The 9,941-nt window shown below is 33.8% G+C and overlaps 1 protein-coding gene across 1 annotated transcript in view; it reads left to right on the plus strand.

Moving 5' to 3' along the window:
* The window catches only part of LOC113404173 (cell adhesion molecule Dscam2-like), a 399,093-nt gene that overhangs the window by 366,416 nt on the left and 22,736 nt on the right, over positions 1-9,941 (plus strand). The window lies entirely within an intron of this gene.

Below are 9,941 nucleotides of genomic sequence, written 5' to 3' on the forward strand. Positions count from 1 at the left end.
GTGCAGTCAACTAAATAATCGTTTCTAATACTAGAAATAAGAAATTCGTCGTTTATGTTGGAGGTAAAGCATAAGTTGAAATTATTATTAACATATTTTGATAAATGATGATAAATAATTATACGAAAGCTACTTTTGGTATAACGTTTCCGATAGAATATCCAATCGAGTACACGGCAATTATATATGAAATAATGAAAAGAATCTTACTTTTTTTTAAAGAAGAAAAAATATAAGTCTAACCTTGATGGAATGGAAGAAACATAACGAAACGGTCAAGAATTTCAAAATATAAAAGCCATTTGACGATGAAATATTTACCTTCAGTTTATGAAACGCTGATAAATCAAATAAACTTGGTGGTAGGGCTTTGTGCAAGCCTGTCTGTGTAGGTAACACCCGCTCATCAGATATTCTACCGCCAAACAGCAGTACTCAGTATCGTTGTGTGTGTTAGTTGCCAAGGTTGGTGGCGCATTGGCGATGTAAGGAATCGTTAATATTTCTTACAGCGCCATTGTCTATGGGTGGTGGTGACCACTTACCAACAGGTGGCATACTCGCTCGTCTTGATTGGACGACAACAGCTAATTATGAAATCGTCGACCAAAAAGCGTTTAGTAAATACAAAATGTTTACCACATCTGATAAATTTGACATTGCATAAGGAACTCCGTGAAAAAAAAAGGTTCAGCGCTAATTTAAGAATAAGCCACGATATGGGCTCGTAGATGTGCATCTCTGTATTTTCTTCTATAGATTTTTTCTCTGAATATTAACAACGGGAAAAACTTGAAAATCTTTGCTGGGATTTGGACCTTTGACACTATTTACTTGATAGTAGGATGGTGGTGGGTGGTTTAGGGGTATTACCGGGTAGTAATAATTTGACACTGAGCCTAAAGGCTGAATTACTTCGTCCATGCTATTTACGAACCCGTGGCAGATGTTTAATAAAGATTTATGTCTTTGACTTGAGCTATTGCAAAGTCAAAGTCAATAGGTTCTCAATAAGATCTCAGTGTATGAATAGGGTTTATTGGTACCTCTACAAAATTTAATAAGTATGTAAGGCGCTATGAGATATAGAAGACTAGTGATTTATTATTATAATTATACAAAAGTGTTCGCCTGTATAATATTCATAATTATTTAAAAATCGAACCTAAAACTAGTCCTTCTAGAATATATTTTTTATTAAAATATTCTGTTTCGTTTCTTTCCTCTTTCTCTCTAGAGGATATTTAGCTATCAGAGGGATATTTATAGGTTTTACGTTTGACTTATTTCGACGCTACTTTAACATGGTGGTGTGCCATCCACTCATTAGAGTTCTTATTAGACATTCTACAGCCAAACATTCCCTACTATTTTCTAACAAACCAGGTAAAATTCAAAAAACAATGATTGAAATTATTATTGCAAAATTTAAAAGAGAATATTAAGCTACATGAGATCATATTGTTATAATTTTTGTTCGGGAAGATGTATGGAGTCGCTAAATCCTATAAACATTTGAGAGATCTATTCGAAAGCGCGTGGGCCGACAATTTTCTCTCCGACTTTGTAACCATATCACCAATGTGGGCAACGGTGACCTCTTACCATCAAGTGGTCTATTTTACAGTACGCCCACGATGACATAAAAAGCAACATATATATAAAAATGCAACATCATAAATACTATACATAGTTATTGTATAGTATACTTTATTGAACTCTTACAAGCAATTTTATAAATATATACATATATGTATATATAATATGTTAAGTTATGTCATATAGGTAGGCGAGTGGTAAGTGACCCTTGATGATAAATGGTCACCATTGACTGAAGACATTTGTACTGTAAAAATAAGCTCACCATCATCATTTCTCAAATTATCGACAAGTTGTCAACCTTGGAAAAATTTAAATTGGAAACTGAAATGTTATGTCCTTTCTGCCAGTGGTTACACTGGTCCACTCTTCCTTTAAATCGGAACACATAATAAGAATTGCTGTTTTGCGATTGAACATATATTGAGTAAGTACCGTAAGATGAGTAGTACCACCAAGTAAAATCTAATTCCGATCTGTATCAATCAGAACTGGATAGAAACTGACGTTACTCTTTTCACAAAATAAAGAACTCGCACAAAACATTTAGACTTTGAAAAACCTCAAATAATCCAAATCGGACTTTTCGCTTAACGATTAAACGTTTTACCAGAAAAGCTTCGAATCATTTCACCACAAACAAACTTTTCGTTTTACATCGATATAACCCTCAAACTTTCTAGACGTCTGACGCAACAAAAACAATTCTCCATTATACGTAATTGACCCATTTAACCCGTTCAAATCTTACCATGAATTATTACAAGGGCGTCGACAAACACACGGGCACCAAAACAGAAGGGTACACAAGGCCTGCTATTACACCGTAAGGCAAACTACAAATATATTGGAGAAGCTACGTTAATAGATACGGAACTTAGTACAGCATTTTGCCTTGGCAATTCGTGACAAAAGTGTTTTAAATATGTTTATGATACTGCTCAATTATGGATCAATAGGTGCGTGGAGATCAATCTGGTTGTTTCTTCGGTCGGTTTACTTATTTTTACTGAGAATCTCTACATTTTTTTACTGCCCACACTAGAAACAAACCAATCTCCTTCAAAGTTTTGTTTTCATTGTAAACTAAACTAAAGTAATAACGATTCATCAAGTAAGACGAAGGCAAATTCATTCAACCTAAAATAATGTTATCTTTTCAATGCTTCTTAAAAATAACCTGAACTGAACATTATTTATTTTTTATTTGACGTCGAATTTCGCTTTCCCATGGGCCACTGATCATAGACCACCGCCCATAGACACTACAAGTTGACATTATTAGGAACATTAACCATTTCTTACATAGCAATGCGCCACTAACCATGGGAATTAAGTTTTTATAACCCTTGTACCAGTAGATGGACCCGTCCTTTAAACCGGATCACAAGAATACTAAGTATTGCTGATTGGCGGAAAAATGTCGGCAGTACCTACCGATATATGCACACAGCCTCCACTAAGAAAATATGCTTAAATTAATAATTAAAAAAAAATTAAACCGTTCTATTATAATAAACTTACCTTCATTCAATAATAGTTCGTTAAAGAATCTAGGTTCAAACATAAACACTTATTCTAGCCAACGCTTCATAATACTAAATTTTATCTTATAAAAGTTGCCGCTTCCAATAATTCTGCTGCAAAATAACAAAATCCTTCGTCTACAATATGAAGAATTAACTTTCAATTTGTTTTTGATGTTTTTCATATTACTTGAGTTTTGTAATCTTAAAGTCCAAGCTATGTATATACAGTATAATACAATGTTGTTATCTTAACCTAGCCAATAATAGCATAGTCTGTTTTTTATAATATAGGTACCGGATGAGCAAATGGGCTACCTGATGGTAAATGATTACCTCTACAAATAGATATTGGCGCCGTAAGACATTTCAAACATCCTTTACATCGCTAATACGATTGGGAACTTAGATGTTGTTTCCCTCGTGCCTGTTACACTGCCTCAAACACCCTTCAAAGTTGGCGGTATAATATATTATAAAAGGGTGAGTGCAGATGTGCTTGCACAAATCTCTATCATCAAGTCATAATTTCATAATAATTGGATATTACACCAGAAATCTGAGATTTTTAATCCGGTTCTTCAAATTTTAATGGTCTTTATTCCTGAAACGAACCCATATGTCCACGGCTGGTCCAAAGTCATAGAACGTAAACCATCCCGATCTTGAGCAGCCCGAATCCATGCCGTACCTGCTGTCTGTTTTAATTTATCCATCCATCTCACCACAAAGCATCCAACAGTACTCCATCTGCAATCAAGACGCCAGGATATATGACCAGCCCACCTTCAGCGAGCTAATTCTGAGGGCTATTTCGGTAACTTTAGTTCTCTGGCAAATGTCCTCATTTCGGAATCTATCCGCCTGAGAAAACCCAAACATCACGTATTCCATTACTAGCTGAGTTACCATGAATTTTCATAAATTCAAGGTAACTCAGACATCGTAGAACTGGTTATGCATGACGTTTGAGCACCGTAAGTCATTACAGGCAAGGCGCACTGATTAAAGACCCTGATACTAAATGTCTGTGGCATCGACGTGCCAACTCTCTCAGAACGTGTTTTTCTCCTGCGAAGTTTAATAAGCTCTAAGTTGATTCCGTCATCTCCAGGAGCCTTGTTATCTCCAAGTTGTCCGAGAGTAATTCTAATCACGCCCAAGTCGATGTCGAGAAGCTCGCCTGAAATGTGACGTGTCAGTCTGTCTTGTGGGTCCGCTCTACGGAACTTAGAAGGTACTCCTGATAAGTATAACTCGCCACAGAAGTCGACTTTCGACTAGAATCTCTGTTTTTGAGTTAACGATTGTGCCTTGTGTGGTTCTAACAGTTATTTGACTTTGCAAGAACCTTTAAGCCCCTATTGAGTGCTATAGCATTTTTAATAATCCGGGTACAAGCTCGTCTTGTGTCACGTCTAATTAGTTTTTTAAATGCGTGACACTCAAGGTAGGTCACCTTTTTAAAAAAAAAAATCAAATCAACTACATTTTAATGAACCTACTATTTCAAATAGTTAGACATATTCCTAATCTTATTTTGTTACCGCATTGATCATCTACTGCAAGTGATATTACGTTTCCATGTGTAGGACGCCCGTATTCAATCGGTGCGAAGTTAAGGCCACTCAACACGACCTGTGTCGCCACCAGATTATTTATGGCCCTTATTTATTCGCGGCTGAATGGGCTGTGTGAAACGCCTTTGCTTTTGCCAATTTAGTATACCTATGGTGGAAATGCTTATCTCTTTTGTGTATTTTTATCTTTTTAGATAAATACATATCTCAGAGAATGAACTGTATGAAAATCGATAGTAATGAGTCGAGATGGTGCAGCGGATAGGTAGAGTGGATCGTAACATAAGACCGCAGGTTCAATCCATCACCACTGTTTTAACGTATTTCATTTTTGTGATCAATCATATATTTTTAATTAGAATTTATGAAATGCTACATGATGGTCTATCAAACTGTAGTAGATCAGCGATAAGATATTAAATCGAAATCCTTCAGAAGAACAGTCTATTTATTTTTCTTTAGTTTCTAAGTTAAAATTCTTCAGTAGTCGATGATATGCATGAGTTTTATTAATTAAATCTTTATTTTACGAAAACATAATCTATCAAAGGAGATATGCAACCGGTCCATACACACTCAGCCTAGAATGGACATCATTTATCATGTAAAATTATTTTTAATATTATAAGGTATTATTTTCCTGTACATGATGTTTACGCTAAAACTTCGACATTTCAGATAAAAAATACTGAAAATGATTACAATTATATCACTAAAGTATATAATACCGGAAAATTATTATATAATATTTATAAAAAAACAATGAAAATAAATAAATCCAACTTTTTATTTCAAAGATTCGCTACGCGACTTCGCTTTGTTTTAAAACTGTTACGATAGTTGTAGTGGTGAGAACATTCATGCACGCACACATGCGTGACAATATCTTAGTCTGATATTTGTGAAATAACACGACAAATCAAACCGTTCAGCTACACGTGTCCGGTATATTTGAATACATTTATATTTGCCAAATAATCAGATGGATATCAAACTAAATATACCAACTAAGAGCTTGTTGATATTAATATGTACAAGCCTGTATAGGTACCGCCCATTCACCAGATATTCTAACGCCAAACAGCAATACTCAATATTATTGTGTTCCTTAACAGTGATGAAGATAAAGAATGAATAATATTTCTTACAGCGCTATTGACTATAGGCAGTGGTGACCACTTACCATCAAATATTTCTGACAGTTCAAATTATTTATGCCATGTTATAAATAAATATTTAAGCATTAATCATTCTAGTTATCCATACGTGTCTAGATATTAATTAATACGTACTAGCACTTGCAATCGCATTAGCCAGCGTCCCATCAAGCCAATCAATCGCCATGATTAAACTTGCGGATGCACGGGCCAGTAACCGCTTATTGAGTAACGTTTCAATGTTACATACGTACAAAAATATTGTATAAGGTCACCTGAAACTTGTTAATACCGGTTGTAATTTATGTCGCGAGATTGTAAACCATCGAATTGATAATCGCTTCATATTCCTTACAATTTAAAGCATTATTTTTTCGTAGATAATTTAACGAATTGAACTTCAGTCACTCACACACCCAAACGAAGACGTTGATTTTTTTTTATGTAATTGGTAGGTGGCAAATGGGCCACCTGATGTTAAGTGGTCACCACCGCCCATAATCATTGGCGCTGTTAGAAATATTAACCATCCCTTACTTTGCCAATGCGCCACCAACCTTGGGAACTAAGACGTTATGTCCCTTGTGCCTGTAGTCACACTGGCTCACTCACCCTTCAAACCGGAACACAACGATACCAAGTATTGCTGCTTGGTGTAAGAATATCTGATGAGTGGGTGGTACCTACCCAGACGGTTTGCACTACCACCAAGTAAATATAATATAACAAATGACGTAGGATATAAATCATTTTATATCATTGTTATTTAATTGTCTGAGACATAAAGCTACTCAGCGTAGTATAGCGTGCCTCACTGATACATATTGGGGTGCAAATTATTTTCGTAGGAGATTCATCGAACGATTACGAATAAAGATTATCGAACGTTTAATAGATTTAAATGATGTTTTAACTAATATATTATACTTTCTTACTTTTTGGGATTATACTTTCGATAAGGGTTTTATCATGAATAAGACTCTTAATATACTAACAAATTTTTAAAACTTTTTAAAAGCTCGTCTAGATAAGTACCACCCATTCAGTCTCCATCAGATGGTCAATTTGCTCGTCCGCCTATCTAAAAAAAAAATAAGATCCACGTAATTTAACAGGTATGCCGTGTCATCTCTGACGGCTTCTGGAGGTACTCTCAGTAATATCAAAAACCATTCAAAAGTTAATTTCATAATCAATATTAAATTAACTTCTCAATGGTTTTAGATATTGTAGTTTGCTAATCGTTTTCGTTTGTCAATAAATCGTTCTGAATTCAAATAACATTCAATTCCAATAATAAATATTCAAGCGACACATTAACCAAACAGTTTGACCGGTGTTAAGCGTGACCGCTGCTCTCCCGTGGGTCGTAGCTTCATATTATATAATACCGTACAATACAATATTTTCTCTCTACCGTACAATATTTTCTCGTGCCAGACTAAAGTTCAAACAAACCAGCATAGATATCAGCTTTAGATATGATATTCATCTAAGAGACTTCCTACTAATACAATTACCAACAACATTACCAATTTTAAGACTCCAAGACTGAGAATTGTTCAATAGAAAAATATAATATTTTTTTTTAATAACCCGTCTGGTATTTCTGACACAGCCTCATGATCTGCGACCTCTAAAGCTAGCCACTAGACCTCCTAGGCAGTTTCATATCATAGTAAAGATAATATGTCTGCATTTTAAATCTACGAGCAACGTTGCTAGATGACCAATCACTGGGCAAATTGCGATTCGTCCCCATATAATTATATTCGCCGGTCCCTCCAACGAGGGAAAGGTAATGAGACCCCTGATTTGGAATTTCGTTTAACTCCAACGGCAATTGCAATCAAATCAACTCGGACACTTAGTTTCGGACGAAGTAATATAATTTTAGAAATTTCATCTCGTAAATTTTCACTTGGATACCTGCGTGGGTGCAATTATGAAATTTTTATAATTGGATAAATTGTATCGATTTGAGATTTCTGGTTGATATCCCACTTTTCACTTCTTCGAATAAGCTTAAAATATATAATTATAGAACGAATGTTTTATTATTATATAAAACATTTATTCTCTATGTTTCATGTTCGTTTATTTCATAATCTGCTATTTTTTAAATTAAATTCAACAATAATAAAAGTAATATTTTATTTAAAAAGTAATATTTTAAAAGGAATATTTTTTAACAAATAAAAACACAGATTCGTAGCTTTGAGCGTGAAAACCATTGTAGATATCAATATGAGAGTTATTATTTCTGACTTTTGTAAATGAATATTCATGATATTTTCCATTTCACGTTAGGTGTTTTTGCTTTTTACACGACACGATGCGAAGTATCATCGAGTACTTTACGTTCGAAATATACTTTTATGATGATGCTCTTCTAGTTCAAGGATTCAAATAGTTGTAAAGATAAGGTAATGTAGATCAATTCTGTGCTATAAGAAATGAATTAATGTCAAAAAAATTTTTGACAAAACAACATAAAGCAAATTTTTAACAAAAAAAACCGACTTCAACTTAAACACAATTCCAAAACAAATATGCACTAAAAAGTAAAAAAAATAATTGTGTATTCTTCTACAACTTAATAATCAATTTACTTTTTCTACTCATCAATATGTAGATACGATCTATGTAAGTTTAGTAAGCAAGTGAATAAAATGTCGATTTACGATAACATAATGTAGTTACAATTATTGTTAGTTTTGGAGTCGGTGTCCAGGCAGGCAGTCTCGTGACCAAGACATTCGTAGACAATGTCGAAATATCGAGCTCCACCAAATAAAAATAAAAAAACATGGTAAATATCCCGTTTCAAATACTCATAGTATTAAAGATCAGTCAGTATAAACAACTTATCCATGAACAAAATTTCGTGATGATCGATCAGACAGTGTAGGAGTTACATTAATCTCGGACATAAATCCTAACATCTATTTTTATCAAGAGTAGGAGTTAAAACTTATAATAAAAGTATCAGCTACACGAGTGAGTCTGCTAGAGGTATTATTTAAGAATAAATTCGAATCTTATCGTTGAATACGATCGTGAAATGTCAGAAAGTGTTACGCGAACTATTAATAATATTACTAAATCCCTAGCCCCGACTTCGACGGGTAGAAAAAATACACACAAGTTGTCGCATTAGTAACACTCAGCAGTAATAGTAACACTCAGCAGTAATAGTAACACTCAGAATTTATTTATTATAGAATATATGTATATATATTTATTTTTTATATTATGTATTTATACTATAGGTAAACTGACTTAAAATTACTGTACCCTTCCCATGTATGTAAATATTATGATCCTCTGCCCAAAGGTTGCCTGGAAGAGATCGCTGCTTAGCGATAAGGCCGCCTGTTGCACCTCATGCAACTTTTGTGTAGCAAAATTGTAATTTTTAGTTTTAAGTTTGGGTGCAATAAAGTTAATAAATAAATATAACCTTTTAATACATTTTTGACATCTTTAACAATCACCATGTATTCCTTCTTCTTCATGATTCACTCCGTCTATCAATGAAAACCCTATGAAAATCCGTTCAGTAGACTTTGAGTTTAAAACAGTCAAACAGACAGACAGAAAGATAAAACGCGATGCGGGTACTTTGTATTTATAATGTAATATTCGATTCCATTCACAATAGCGAGTTATACGGAAAAATGTGCTGGTCATTTAAAAACGAATTAAGACGAGGTATAACAAAGACTGTTTTTCTTTAACGTGATGTTGTCTAGAAAATATATTTAATTGAATATAAAATATATATATATATGTATATATTTATAATATTATTGGGCCAATTTATATATACTTAATTTATGAGTCTCCAACAAAAGATACACACACACTAAATACATATTCTTAATACTGATCAATGCAAGGTTTACAAGTTGTGTGCGCCTTCAATTATAGACGACTACAGCATGTACTATGAAGCAAAATATATTTAAATTCAGTTACGATAATAAGCAAAAAAAATAATACACGACGGGAACAAATTAGAAACTTAAATTTAAGTTTATTGAGAAACGATTTGAGTTTGGCCAACCTCTAAGTAT

The sequence above is a fragment of the Vanessa tameamea genome, chromosome 23 (assembly GCF_037043105.1).
Source record: "Vanessa tameamea isolate UH-Manoa-2023 chromosome 23, ilVanTame1 primary haplotype, whole genome shotgun sequence".
In the NCBI taxonomy this organism is placed as follows: Eukaryota; Metazoa; Arthropoda; class Insecta; order Lepidoptera; family Nymphalidae; genus Vanessa; species Vanessa tameamea.